Here is a 16,020-nt window from a genome sequence, read left to right as displayed (position 1 = left end):
TTTGGGAGTTCATTCACTTTCCTTAAGCTTCAGTTGTTTCAAAAATAAATATGGTTGTTATACTGGTTAAATCAGAGATGAAACAATATATGAAGAACTCAGTATAATGCCTTGCAAAATGTTTAAGTGTGCAATGTCAGCTATTATACCTAAAATAGTTAAAATAAAAATATTATCAGCAATGTGAGAAGTCAGTCATAGGTCCATGTAAATTTGCTTAGATGACTCATCAATGACCACATTGCTTCTAAATCAATAAAGGATATATTCTGAACCCATTTATTGTAACTTCACATTGAAACTACCATTGAGTACACTGTCTTTCTGGAAATAGTCTCTTTCTTGTCTTGGCTTCTGTGATACCAAGAAAACACTCTGGATTCTCCTTATTAATCTTCACTGGGGGCACATTCTCCATTCACAACTATTAAATGTTAGATTTCTTCAAAGCACTTATTCCATTTTGTGCTTTGTTTTTTTTACTCTACATTCTTACTAATTTTCTGTTTGTTTTATCAACTTCCATGGCTAAAAACATTATTTATATGCTAGCAACTCCCAAATTTATATCTCTAACCCAGATGTTACTTGTCAGTTCCCGACATTATAACCACCTTCCTGCTAGTCATCTTCACTCAAATGTTCCACAGCAACTCGTGGAAATTCCCCGAACTGAAATCCTCTCTCTCTCGGTTTGGGGTATCTATGCTGTAAAAAGAATCACTCCCAAACTGAAAGGTTTAAAGCAGTACATATTCTTTTCCTCATGGTTCTGAAGGTTATTTGGATGTTCTTCTGCTCCGTGTGGGGCAACTACTGGAAGGTCTAGAAGTCACATGGCAGTTGATGCCAGCTACTTGCTGGAAGTTAGCTGGGGTGATCAGCCATGGTCCAGCTTCTCCTCTGTGTGAGCTTCTCCATGTCGCTGCCTAGGCTTCCTTGAAGTTGGCAATTTGATTCCAAGAAGAAATAGTGCAAGAGATGAAGGCAGAAGCTGTGTTTCTCTTAAGGTTTAGTCTCAGAAGCTGTGCAGCATCACTTCCACTGTGTTCTACTAGTTAAAATTGGTCATGAAACCAGCCCAGATTCAAGGGGAGAGGAAATAAATCCTACTTTTTAAGAGGTCATGGCAAGGTCAGACTGCTAAAAGCAGACAGGATGGGAGATCTTGCTGCAGCCATCATTGAAAACAAAATGCACGCCATTCTCTGTGTCTTCTTCCTCCAGAGTTCTCCCTTTCAGAAATCATCGAACTTGAGATGGTCCTACCATGATTATCCTTCTTTACCCTCAATCTTCATGTCTTCTCATCACTGAATGTTGCCATTGTTACCTCTGATATCTTTTCTAAGTCTATCTCCATGCATCCTTCTATGTATCTGCTCGCTATATCTGCTGTAACAACTTAGTTCAAGACATCATCATTCTCTATGTGGATTCCTGAAACAGACTCCTAATGGTCACCTTGCTTCTTCTTTGTCTGTCTTAATCCATTCTTCCTAGAGAAGAAAGAATGATCAGTCCTCCAAGAAAATACATCAGCATTTTCCCCTTGCTATTCAGTAAAGTTCAAATCCTTTAGCCTAGTCTATAGGTTCCATCTATGTACACGGTTTTACTTTTCATCACTCGCTCCTCCATATACACAATCACCATGGCCTGACTTTAGTCCTCAAACAGATCATACTCTTTCGTGCATCAAGAGCTTGCCTAAGCTGTTCCTTCTATCTTAAGTGCCATTCCTCCCACTCTGAACACAGCTAATCCCTACATTTCTTTCATGTCATAGCTAAAATACAACTTCTTCAGGAAAGTCTTCCTTACTCTCTCCAGTGAAATCCCCCTACTATATACACTCTCAGGGTATGGAACACCATTAGCTTGTAAAACTTATAAGCAATTAAAGAAGTTTTCATTACATTATGGTGGGTTATTCATAGTATTTATATTCCATAAAGTCACCATGAACACTGCATTAAAGAATACTGAAGTGTTTGCTCCTAGAGAAATATAGGGTTATATTCTTGTGAATCTTTGGTCATTACATTTTTGTCAACTGCTCAATCCATAATTTTGTTATGTGTGTATCTGTTGAAAGTGCCTCTTAAAATATATATTGTTGATTCATTAGCCCTGAAATCAGAGCCAACAGCACTATAGTCATGGCTGAAGGAAGCTGATCCAACACAAGTATTTGCTCTGTGAGGCACACCACAGCCCTCCTGTGCTAAGGAACACTAGGCCGCAATAAGTTGGGGTGGGGCATCCTACGCAGCAAACTGACCAACAAAAATATGAAAACCAGGGCACTCAATCTACCGTGAAAGGGCTACTTGTTTACAGTGTGTAAACTGAAACAAGAAGGCAGTGTTGTTTTTTTTTTGCTTAATCTCAGCTGGGATCATGAGGGTTGGACAACTCTAATTCTTTGCTGCTCTGTGCCTGTCTGCAAAGGACTATGAAAGTGCTGTAAGTGTTGATTTGGGAGTCACAAATAAATTTTAGTCAGTTGGTAAATTTACAAGTATGGAATCTGGGAATAATGAGGGATTGACTGTCCCAGTTAAGTGAATGCTTCCCTTGCTAGATCATAACCTTCCTGAGAGTAGGGGTCTTGTCCGTCTTGCTCACTGTATCCCACTGTGCCTGAGACATGCTAAGTAATCAGTAAATATGTGTCCAAATGATTAACTTATATGATTTTATTCTTTCTTTAAGGTTATAAAATCAATTCCTAACCTTAACTGCCATACAAGCTACACAGAAGAAATGTGATACACTTCACAAGAGTAGATGAAATATACAGACTAAAGTTAGCTGAGTCCTTGTGAGATGGGTAGGCTTGGATACAGGGCAAGTAAGGACTTCTGTAACGGGGCTGATGAGGAGGAGAGGCTTGGTACAGGTGAAAATCAAGGGACTGAGGGGAAGTGACCAGGGGTAGAACCAGCTCCTGGGATAGTAGTTGACAGTCCAAAATGTAGGTCCAAAATTGTGCTTGGGACAGAGTGGTCCTCACAGAAGGGTAAGAAAATCAATGAATAGATATTTGAATTGGTAGATGTTTGAATGGCTAAGTAAAATAGAAAACTGAGGTGATCAAATTTAATAAGCATGATTCAATATCATAGATGTGACATCAAATTCCTTAGGTCAAGTGTGTGGTGGAAGAATACTGTTGGTCCTAAATACATTCATAGGAGAACTACAGACAGTGGTTTAAGTTATTTGCATATGATTTAGCCCCTTGGAGAAGGAATTAGCATGACTTAAGCACAGTATCTGGAGAAGGCAATGTCAACCCACTCCAGTACTCTTGCCTGGCAAATCCCATGGATGGAGTAGCCTGGTAGGCTGCAGTCCCTGGGGTTGCTAGGAGTCAGACACGACTTAGTGACTTCACTTTCACTTTTCCCTTTCATGCATTGGAGAAGGAAATGGCAACCCACTCCAGTGTTCTTGCCTGGAGAATCCCAAGGACGGGGGAGCCTGGTGGGCTGCCATCTCTGGGGTTGCAGAGAGTTGGACACGACTGAAGTGACTTAGCAGCAGCAGCAAGCACAGTATCAAAACCCTAGCTGAGTAAGCCGGATCCTTAAACAAGCTGCAGTTGTAGTAAAGCACTGAGTGCTAATTATGGAATAAAATCAAGGCAAAGTCACAACCACACATCCTAGACACCCACAGAAGAAGCCTGCTGAGGCTTAGTGGACACGTACTCTATACAACAGATTCCAAATTCAAAACAGTGACTCTAATCCCAAAGCCCACTCTTGGTTTGCATTAATATCATTTTACCTACTCCCATTGGGACTTAGTAAGCTGAGCTTACAATGAGATTTATAAGGCATTTCAGCTAAAAGGGACATGTCAACAGACAGTTTAACTGTTCTGAAATATTCCAGAGGGTTAACTGGACAGAGGACTTAAGGATTGACTTTGAAAGATTTAGAAGACATGTTTATTTCAACCAAGACTTATTGAATACCCATTAGGTGCCAACAACAGGAGGATGGGGAATTGAGGAGGGATCAATGCAAAATAAATGTGTCCTTCATCAAGTGTGTGAAACTTCTGGATGCAAGAAATAGCCAATTTTGTTAATTTCCTGGGAGATTCCAAAAGACTATAAAGGCTGATGATTTTCTAATTAGCATCCATAGGACGATTGTACATAAAATTGTTTTAAGATGTACTAATGGTCCTTGAGAAGTAGAAAATAGATGGGAAAATGCTTTGGATGAGAGTTCAATCAAAACAAAAGCAACTTTCAGAGTCTAACATGTTTCATAGGATTCCATGTGTATGTACATGCAGAATCTACAGATGGCTCTATCTAGGTCACACAGGTAAACATGCATAATTGCAGCATTTGCCACCATAGGCACTGACAGACACCTGAACAATCCCAAAGAGAAACAACTAAGCAATCTGTGCTGAAGAGCTAAGTCTGGTTTTTCTCACTCTTACTCAGTCTGGAAGTCTAACCTCACACGTGCTGATTTTGCTCCCCAAAATAACACTCTTCAAGAGAAAACTGAGATCACAGAACAGCCTCATGGGTTATGTTCAGGATAATCAGCTGAATTCCTAAGATGTCCTTCTGCTTCTGCATTAAATGAAGACTATTTATTTGAAGTCTTTTGGTCTTCAGAGACAAGTTGTGTTTTTGAAAATAACTCTGAAGAATAGTGTTATAAGACAAATGAGGATCCATGGGTTTCAATACGGCATTGAGCCTAATGCAAAACCTAAATAAGACAAATTACCCCTGATTTACAGTCTTGTGGATGCGTCTCCCAGCACATGTACACACATCAGACATTCTCTCCCTCATGCATGCACGTGTGCGCATAGAGAACTCTGAAGTGTGCATTCTTTCTTGGCCTCCAGAATTTCCCCAGTAGGGCAAAACTCCCCGGCCCATAGTAAATCTGGCTTGATAAACACCATTCACTATGGGCTACCTTTCCTTCAGTGTCTTACTTCTCCCAATCCCTACTGGTTTCTATTTGCCACCCAAATATATTACTCACATCAAATGCTACCCCAGTGTTTGCTTCTGTGGAGTTCATAGTAAGAAAGTAGGTAACATGAATAACATAAGGTGGTAGTATATACATAGTTCAGTTCTTTCAAATCTGTTACAGCTGAGCAGGCACAGAGAAGAGTCAACATAGTTTTCAATGACAATGACTCTCCAAAGATTCAAGTGAAAATGCCTGTGGAAGAACGGGTTTCCATCAGAGTAAATTAAAGAGCATTAAAAGAAAGAATGGTAAAGGCAATTCACAAGGCTTCTGAGAATGAGAACCATTCAGTGGAAATCTTGTAAAATACCATAAAATTAAATGATCCACTCTTCAGAGCACTTGAAAAGCAAAGTTCTCAGAAAGAACAAATGCAGAATTCAAGGTTAGAAAGAACAGGAAAGGCTAATTAGCATTTTTCCTCAATAGTATCATAAAGGAAAAATTAAGGTAGAGGTTTGGTGAGATATAAGTCAATGTTGATTAACCTCCACACACCTTTGCTCACCTCTACTAATACAATGATCTTTTTAAATGGGCCACAACCATCCTGTTGCTGGTAATTAGGTTCAGATTTTGTGTCACAATTGTAATAGATTATTGATTGCCTCTCAAAGAACTTTATAGCTCCCAAGGCTTAGAATTCATTAATGAATGCTGGAGCTGATAAAGTTGAGTTTAATTACATACTGTATGTCTTGTTGAACATTAAACTTGCATTTTTATTATTTTTTTTTCTTAGTTGAAATTTTATTTTAAGCCTTCACCAAATAGATATCTGTCTTAGCTGTACTTTGTTCTTCAGAAGCCAGGGGCATCAATGAAAATTAAATTTGGAAAAAAGTTAGCACATTCTTCTTTATGATGTAGTATTGTATGTAGTAGTAAAGCTGTATTTGTGCCTGACTGGGTATTTTGCAAGGAGATCTGTAACCTGATCAGGTTCTCTGTCCTAAGAAGCCTTCTTCCTTGTTCCCCAGCTGTCTACTGCAGCCCCATGCCCCATCATATGTCTGCCTGAGAAGACACTGTATAACCTCCCCTCCTTAGAAGAGGCGAATGTGCAAACGGCACAGTGGCCAGGCTGACCACAGTCTCATGAGCTTGAACAAAAATGGGAAAGCAAACCTTTCACCCCAGGCTACTACTGTCCAGGTTAGGGGTGGCTTGTCTGAAGAAATTCTGAAAGTTTCTTTTAAAGGGTCAGTGGGCTTGATCTGAAACCCCAAATCGTGTATGAAACACATTAGCAAAATAAAATACCAACACATCTTATCATTATTCATGATGATATGCTGGAGGGAAAGAGCAGTTTCTACTGGGAGCTCCAATCTCCCTAGTTTTCAAAACCCAGATCAAGTCTCTTCCTCTACTGATCATTCTTGGACTACACAAAAATTTCTCCCTCTGCTAAACTAAACAGTTTGTTTTCTTTTTATTCTTCATTGGGAAATAAGCAGTTCATCGGGACAGTTCCTGGGGTCAGGGATGACCTCGACCTCTAAGCTTTCCACTAGGGCTGACTGCATTATTCCTGTGCAGGGGTTTGCACCTTATTGGAAGCCTAAGGGGACACAGATCACATAAAATTCTCTTTGAGGAGTGAGGCAGGGGGTGGGAATATCAATAGAGCAGTATGTTTAAAACATAGCGGAACTGGTAAGATACCCCACAATCTCTGAAAGCTTCACAAGTAAAATTGCAATGGCTGATTTTTGACTGTTTTAGAAAGCAACTTTCCTTGTAGAGTATTTCTCACACGAAAGCAAAACAACAACAAGAACCTGGGAAAATCTAATCAAAGTTTGACTACAAAAGAAAGCAGTAGCTTAATCAGCAGTATTAGCATATCTGAAGAAAGAACACATCAATAGGAATCAGGGATGGTCTGCAAAGAATATAAAAATAAGTGTTCATTCAGGCCTATAGAGATGCAGTGACCTCTACCACTCTGTCCTTATAGAGTCATCTTAAGGTCAGGAAGGACATTCTTTAAGACTGCCATCATTTCTGAAGCATGGCAAGGCAATGGGAAGAGAGAGGTCATGTGTTTCAAAATCTTCAGAGAGGAAATAAATAGTATGGGTCATTATAAAGAACATGAGGAAAAGATGAGAAATGTATTAAACCATCTATATAAACTATAATCATAAATCAGCATTCTCTCTGAAGTTCAAGAATTAAAAATTGCAAAATTTGTTACCAACATAGAAAATAAACAAATGAACAGATCTTATTATTACAGAATAATAAAACTAATACCTAGTTCTACTAATACGCACAAGCAAGTGTAGACAGACCTCTCCTAACACATCTCACATTTTGATCAACTCCATATTCTCCTAGGATTTTGCCTTACAGTCAGTCAAAAGCAACTTTGTTAATGTAATTTCACTTACCACAGTGAGTCTGCTCCGAGGTGTAGCATTTTTTAAGGGGGGCGGGGGTCCTTCCCCCAACTAACTCTTCTTAGGACTTCATGAAATATAACTTCTTCTAGGTGCCTAACCGGAGAAGGCAATGGCACCCCACTCCAGTACTTTTGCCTAGAAAATCCCATGGACGGAGGAGCCTGGTAGGCTGCAGTCCATGGGGTCGCTAAGAGTCGGACACGACTGAGCGACTTCACTTTCACTTTTCACTTTCATTGGAGAAGGAAATGGCAACCCACTCCAGTGTTCTTGCCTGGAGAATCCCAGGGACGGGGGAGCCTGGTGGGCTTCCGTCTATGGGGTCTCACAGAATCAGACACGACTGAAGCGACTTAGCAGCAGCAGCAGCAGCAGCAGGTGCCTAACCGGGCACCAGTCACTATACTAGCCCCGCACTTCCCTTGTAACATTCAGCACATAAAAAATCATAGGCTCACAGTCCTGTCTCCACTGCACTGTAATTTCCATGAAGTCAGGGTCTTTTTATAGGATGACCAACAGTCCTAGTTTGTTGAGGCTGGGAGGGTGGGGCAGGGGGTTGCTGGATGCAGAGATTTCAGTGCTAAAACTGGGAAAGTCACAGAAATTAAAGGCAGGACACCAAATTGATCACTCTGTTATACACTACTATTTTCAGAATACCTACCACAATGTCTACAAATTCAGTTCAAAATATACATAGGAAAAATGTGAGTAAAAGTACAAGTCTGTACACTATATCATAATTCTGAAATATACAACCCCAGATTAAAAGGGAACATAAAGAGTAGTTATTTTGGTTGGTTCCATGATAGGATGATAGTTTTGTTTTATTGGGGGATTTTTACATTAAAAATTATGTTTATTATAATTTTAAGTTGGTATGATATTGATTCTTTTGAACTCCAAATCATATTCTACTTTTCTTCTGAATCTTTTCCAGAACCTTCTGGAAAAATATAATTTTTTCCTCAAAATTCATTCACAGATGTTACCCATGACACTCGTTTATCACATACCATTTTAGTGACTTGAAGTTCTTTCCACCCCTTCTTTTGAGTCCTAACTGCTTATCTAGAATAGACTCTATTCTCTGGAAGACAGGCATATGTTTGAGGGCCTCCCTGAGGACGTTATAACCTCTCTGTCAAACTGCCCCTTCCCAGCCTCTTCCCGCCCTGCCGTGAACCCTACACTCCATAATCCGGCAACCTGCAATTCACAGCTGATCCTGCCATGCTGTGAAACTCAGACCCTCTCTGGAGTACAGAGAAATTCTCGTGGAAATGGCTGGACCATTCCTTCTTTATAATCCCCTCCTTTAAAGTCTTTATTGGCCCCAGGACAGCCATTGTGAGCAAAGTTTCTGTAAATCAGTCGGCCAGAGCTGTGCAGTGTGGAGGTTGAACACCAACTGGGCTCCAGTTCACTTACATTTCTGTTGCACTCAGAAGCAAGAAGCAGTTTGCTTTTCTAGGTGGGAAGGGGAGGCAGGAGGATGTAACCTGGAGAAAGAGCAGCAGGTGTTTTTAGAGGCAAGATGAAATCTGGTTGGAGAAACAGATTATGTCTAGGTGGATGCCAATTCTAAGACTTGGACTAACAAAGTTCTCCAAGTTAAACCCAAGGCTTCAAAAGATGCAACTGAAGTCTCAGAGACCTTCCTTTGAAAACATCTGTTTTTCATGATCACATGCAAAATGCATAGAGAAGATGCACTGGCCACAAAATGATGTCTCTAATACCAGCTACACCGATGTGTCTCTGCCACGGTAGGTGGAGCTCTACAAGCAGGGCTGGCAAATTTAAATCAGAGAGGAAGATAATTTTGTCTCTAAAAATACGCATCCATCAAATCTATGGCTCTTGAAGGCAGAGGAAAATGGAAGAGTGATATGGAGAGAGAAGATCTCTGAGAAGTTCTCCATTATGCCTGTTCTGAGGTGAAGGGGGAAAAAAAAATCCCTTTCTCCAAAGTAGTCAGCCTAACACTGAATTCACATCCATTTACTAGGAATAAATGGAGCAAAAAAAAAAAAAAAATCACATTCAAAATGCTTTGTAGAAAGCCCTCAAACCTAAGCTAACTTTTCTTTCCTTCATTACTCCTCTTTCCCTCTTTCATTCCTAAGTGAGTTCTCCTGTCTTTGTGTGAATATTCAGGCAGGAACACAAAGCCCGCTTGTCATGCTGGAGATGGAGAACATGGCAGGTTTAATGGTATTCCAGCCTGCGTAACTCCCATCATTTGTCCGAACATCTTATCACTTTATTCCGCTATTCTGTGCAATTCTTCTAATCTGCGTGACTCCATACTGTGTCTTCAACAACACTGTGTCATTAATACCTTTAAACAAACCTTTCTTCACTACCCTGCCCTAGTAATTTCCTTAAAAGCTTCTGGCTTATTCCTCAATCTTGGCTGAATTAATACACTATGAAAGCAAAGTCATAGGCAGAGGACAGGAACAATTACTGATAACATACTCAAGAATAAGAGAGAGCAGAGAGGAGGGATCCTTGACCTATGAAGTTATTAGATATAATTCGTAATATCACAGAACAAGTTCACTGCTACCAAAAAAAACCCTAAACTCAAAGGATTTATAAACCTGCATTTCTACTGCAATCTCTTTTCCCAGTTGGATTTTGCTTTCTTTGTAGAATGGAGGGATTTTGCTTATATATTTGATTTATCTGCTTATGACAAATACAAAGAGGAATATGTTCTGTATGATACGATAATGGTGGATACATGTCATCATGGCTGTGCTCAGTCGCTCAGTTGTGTCCGACTCTTTGTGACCCCATGGACTGTTGTCCCCCAAGGCTCCTCTGTCCATGGAATTTCCCAGGCAAGAATACTGGAGTGAATTGCCATTTCCTCCTCCAGGGGATCCTCCTGAGCCAGGGATTAAACTTACATCTCTTGCATCTCCTGCACTGGCAGATGGATTCTTTACCACCGTGCCACCTGGGAATCATAGTATATGTCATCATAAATAAATGTCTAAGCCCATAGCATGTACTACACCCATCAGTTGTAATCAGTGTACCATGGTGGGGCTGGATGTTGAAAGTGGGGGGAACTGTGCATATGTGGGGGCTGAGGGCACACAAGAAATATCTGTACCTTCCATTCATTTTTGCCTTGAACCAAAATCTTTAAAAAATAAAGTCTATTAAAATAAAAAAGGGAAAAAAAGGCAGGGGTGAGGGAGATGCAGCGGTAAGAGCGAGTCCAGTCAGAAAAGTCCTGTGCACTGTCTGGAATGCTCTCTCTGCTTCATTCAGCCTGTCCAAATTCTTCCTACTGATCAATGCCCATCCCAAGTTCCACTGCAGTCAGGAAGCTTCCCCGTGGTTCTCACTTGCAAGGTTCTGTTTTGCTCCCACTTGTGGATTCACTGTCCTCTGATGACCTTGTGTAAGGCAAAAAGAAGTCCAAGAAAAAAGAAAAACTGCTCAGAATAAATAAAATACATGTGCAGACTAAACTCAGACCCCAGGCCTCCATGTTGTCATATCTGATCCTAGACAAACTCTCACTTTACAGGTGAGAAAGTCAAGGCCCAGAGAGGTCAAAATGTTTTTCCAAGGTGGCCCAGCTGGTCTGTAGCAGAAATGAGACTGAACTCCCTGTGAGTCTCCTATGACTTGGCTCTGGCAGCAACACTGCCTAAAGTATAATTTTGAAAGTTTTCTTCCTAATAGGAAAGCTAGATTCAATCTCTTCACAAAATAGCTGCCTCATGGGTTTTGTCAGAATAGAAAAAGCTCTCCTGGAAAATGACTGTCTCGTGGGAGTGACTGCTGGGTCAGGTTTATGAAAGGAACGACAATTTGATTTGCGGCACTCACCCGTGGGAGCCCGGCTGCGTCTGCTGCTTTCTGATTGCAGGCGGGAGGCCCAGGGACTCTGAGGTGAAGCACACAGAGGTAGCCACGCTGAGACACACTACCAGCCTGGGCACAAGCCATGCTTTCGGATGGCTCAGAAGATGTAGCTGACTTGGCCTCCCAGCCCAACAGAAGGTACTGCCTGGCCGAAGTGGAAATGGCAGTCCAAGACAAGAAAGGAGAGAAATCCAATATGATTCAGGTCACTCACAGGTACAAATTGATGTTTCACCTGTTCTTCTCTTTATTTTCCATTTTTTAATGTCCTGTTTATTTTTTTTTAACCCTTGGCCCAGATGGGTAAAAACGTCTTTTTTTTTTTCACAGAAGAAAAGAAAATGAAGCCAGTGTGGGGAGAGTGAGGGAGTATTTGTAAATCAAAGGAAAATATTACAACAGGAAAATCAAGTGTTTTAGTCTGTTATAACAAAGAGCCATGGACTGCCTGGCTTACATAACAACATAAATGTGTTTCTCACAGTTCTAAAGGTTGGAAGCCTGAGATCAGGGTGCCAATTTGGTCAGATTTCAGTGAGGAACCTCTTCTGGGTTGCAGACCATTTTATGCTATGTTCTCACACTGAGGGAAGGGAGAGGGAGCTCGCAGGGGTCTCTTTTATAAAGGCACTAATTCCATTCTTGAGGGATCCACCTTCATGACCTAAGTACCTCCTAAAGCCTGCACCTCTAAACACCCTCCCTCATATAGGGGATTAGGTTTCAACACATGAATTGTGGCGACACACAAACATTTAGTCTATAGTGTCAAATATATGCAGGAGTTCAAACTGCAACTGGCCTATGACCTGGCTCTGCGACGAGTCAGTGGCCTTGCTGTCACCCTCTCAGAGAGAATCCTCCAAGCATCAGTCCTTGATGGTCACAGCAGGAATGCCCTTGATCAAGGCCTAAAAGTCTCCTCTAGACTGGCATCTTTGCTCTTCATCCTAAAGGAGTCTCAATACATATCTGGTGATGAAATTAATAGGTAAATTGCTTGATTCCATTTTTTTTTCCTTGCACACACAAGAAAAGCACAAACACAAACAAAAATGATCTGATTAGGACACATGGAGATAATTAAAATGTTGGACACTGAGTGTATAAAAATCAAAAAGAGAACAGGAACATATGAGCAGCTTGGAAATGAATTTTAAAAGCCAAACTTATATATTGTCACCCAGCCAGGCAGTCAACTCCTTTAGTTCAAACCAGCACAATTGGGATGAAACTGCCATGTCTATTCCTTCTACAGACCTTTACAATCTTTTCTCAGGAATGAATGAAAGTGCTTGCTTAAGTTGTCTATGCTCTATCTGAACTAATATAGAAAAATTGAAAAGCAAACACTTTTAAGACATGCATTGCCCCTGGGTATTTTCAGAGATATATACACTCAGGTAGTATCAGTTCCAATTACCACACTTTGGTTGCACAACATCCACCTACTTCCACGCTGCTTTTAAATGTGACATTTCGGCACACATCTAATGAAAAACAGGAATATGCTGTTCAGATGGTCAGGAGGTCAGGCTCTGCTCTGGATCTGCTAAGAACTGAACCTGTGACCTCCTCAGTCTCATGTTTCCTCATATGTAAAATGAAGATTTGAGTATAAATTTATGAAATTTCTTTTAGCTTGATAGCTCCCTTTGCACTGATTTTGACACAGTGTTTATTCATTTATTCATTCATCCATTTATTTTCATTCATTCATTCAGCACATTTTATTGAGCCCTACTCTATGTGCAGCATTGTGTTGATAACTAAGTGTAAAGAAATGAGCAATGAAAACAGTCCCCATCTTTATGGAGTTTCCATTTGAGACAGTGAGACAGATGGTACTAAACTAGATATGGAAGCAAGAAAATATCAGCCTTGTTAGAAGGATGATCACCAGGAAGAGGGACAGAACCCAATGTTGTGTTAGAAAGTAAATGAAGCTAGGCTGACTGGGAAAACCTAAAGCAACAAGTGGTCAGAAGTCCTGGGAATAGCTCCTGGCTGGGCTATAAACTAGGTATGTGACATTAGCCAAGTCTCTTTCCCACTGTATCCATCTCCTATTGCTGCCAAAACAAACTGCCTTAAATTGAGTGGCTTAAAACAGTATAAACATAATACTTACATTTAGGTCATGAATCCAATATTGGCCTTATTGGGTTAATATCAAAATGTAAGCTGGGCTGTGCTCTAGGAGGTTCTAGAGAAGAATTCATTTTTTAATTTTTTTTGCTCTTAGATTGGTGGCAAAATTTAGTCCCTTGCTGTTGCAGGATCAAAGTTCCTATTGTCTTGTTGTCTATAAGGGGAGGGTCGCTTCCAGCTCCTGCAAGACATACATTCTTTGGCTGGAGGTCCCCTTACAACACGATCAACCATGAGTAGAGTCCTCACATTTCATCTCTCTGAGCTACTCTTTGGCCTTCCTTTTACTTCTGTAGGGACTCATCATTAGATTGGCCCACCAGGATAATCTAGCATAATTTCTCCCCATCTCAAGGTCTTTAACCTTAATCACATCTGCAAAGGGTAGGGTTTGCAGATATGTTATCTGCAAACATATCCTGTTATGCAGGGTAACACTTTCACAGATTCTGAGAATTGTGATATGCACATCTTTGAGGGGGCGATTATTTTACCAACCACAATGCCCCAGTTTGCTTTTCAGTAAATGAAGACACTGAACTTTTCAAAGCTCCTTCAAATCCAAAATGTCACAATTCTTCTGGGAGCCATATTTTGTCAAAACTAGAATTCATGTTTCCTTTCCGTAACAACTCATGAAGTTTGCTATAAGTGAAGGCAAAAATCTCTAGTCTGAAGAGGGTGTTCATCTAGGACCACTGATAGAAAGTAAGTTTGGGTGTTGTGGTTGTATAACCACTGGGAAGTCTCAAGGATGGAGCAGGGAGCATGCTCAGGGCTGACCCCTGAAACTAATTGTTAGATGACTGCTTGTGACCATCCTGTATGTAATAAAATAGAACCACCTGTTAAAGGCACACTTTACTAGCAAGTGATCAAGTCAATGTGATGGACTGTTTAAAGGTGTAGGTACAAGGAAAATACGTGCCAAGCTTCCCCAGATAGACCTCTGAGCACGTATCCCAGGTGTGGGGACCTGTGTCATGTCTCTTCTGGAAATGTGAGCTATCACGGGCTTCACTATGGCCAGGGAAGCACGCACACACACACTTGGAAAGTGGAATTCCTACTTGGTCAAGCCATGGCTGGTAGCTTTGTGACTCTCATTCCAACTCTGCTGGAAAGATGTGGATATTCTCTCCTGTTGTCTCTTTGTCTTTGTAAATTGAGAGAAAATCAGACTGGTGGGGGTGGAAACAACAAGAATCCTGGTATAGAGGCTGGTAGCCAAAGTGGGTGCAAAAGAATCTACATGTTTATCTGGACCTTAAGTGGGGTTTTCCAAAAGCAGTGTTGGGTCTTGATAAATCAGGGTTAAAACCTCAGTGGCTTTCTTTGGTATTTACAGCTGGCTTTGGGAGGAACTGGCTGGGATTAGAACCGCAGCCTGGATGTAACCTGGTCACTTAGTCTACCCAGGAATTAAAGCTAGAGCTTGGATCTCCTCAAATAATATTTGAATACAATCCCTTGAGAGACACATCCATTTCTAGAACCTCCCAGGTGAGTTTGGCGATTCCAGAAGTTTTTTAGAAACTTTTGTACAAAGTTAGAAAAGTGTGTAGATCTTAAGGCAGAAGATGCTGCCTTAAGTCTTTTAATAAGATTACTCTTTGACCTTAAGTCATTCTAACTTTTCAGTTTCATGATTTCTGAAGTGGGAATTAGCAATATCTATATCATACCACCATTATAAGGTTCAAATAAAACAAAATAAATACAAGTGTTTTGTAAGAGGAAAACATCATATAAATATTACTTGCTAATGTTATTATGCATCACAGTTCCTTGAGCAAGGGTAAATTGAGGGTGTTCATTAATTTTGGTTAGCTGTCACAGTTTGTAATTGTATATTCATGACATTGTTGAATTAATGACTGCCTCCTGCCTCTTCCCTGACATCCTGTAAATTCCCTGAGAGCTGGGACAGAGTCTCTTTAGATCATTTTTTAATGTCTTTTGTCTTCATGGTCTTTGCCCATGTCATGCACTTAGTGGATACTCAATAATTATGAATGACTTGAGAGAGGTAAGAAAACAGGGAGAGAGTACAATGGAATACAGAAAGAAAGGAAGGGAGAAAAGGTGAGATTTTTGCAAGGAAAAGCGAACAGTGCAATGCAAATGTCATTCCCTAAATTGTGGTCTAAGGTTATCTGTAATCTAATGTTATACCTCCAAAGAGAAAGTTTAACATAATAATAATGAAAATAATAGCTAATAAATATCAACTGCATAATAACTATTATGTACCACGTACTATTAATTTTCACTGTTAAATTTTAGAACAGTCATTATGTGGTGGTACTAGAATTATCTCCATTTTACAGACAAGGAAATTGAGGTTCAGCATGGTTAAGTTAACTTGCACAAAATCACACAGTAAGTGGTAGAGATAGATGAAAGTCACACTCAGATTATCTAACTCAGAGTCTGTATCATGCTGCTGCTGCTGCTGCTAAGTTGCTTCAGTCGTGTCCGACTCTGTAAGACCCCATAGATGGCAGCCCACCTGGCTCTACTGTCCCTGG

General features: G+C 40.5%; 1 long non-coding RNA gene across 1 annotated transcript; it reads right to left on the bottom strand.

Annotated features, from left to right (window-relative positions):
* Positions 1–258: 258 nt before the first annotated feature.
* LOC132343493 (uncharacterized) lies at positions 259–15,953 on the bottom strand. The gene is made up of 2 exons (XR_009492356.1): positions 11,303–15,953; positions 259–10,863 (listed from the first exon to the last, which is right to left on the bottom strand). It is a non-coding gene; the product is annotated as an uncharacterized lncRNA (long non-coding RNA).
* Between the last annotated feature and the right edge of the window lie 67 nt (positions 15,954–16,020).

This window comes from Bos taurus, chromosome 22, assembly GCF_002263795.3.
Source record: "Bos taurus isolate L1 Dominette 01449 registration number 42190680 breed Hereford chromosome 22, ARS-UCD2.0, whole genome shotgun sequence".
NCBI lineage: Eukaryota > Metazoa > Chordata > Mammalia > Artiodactyla > Bovidae > Bos > Bos taurus.
This window is presented reverse-complemented; position numbering and strand designations above follow the sequence as displayed.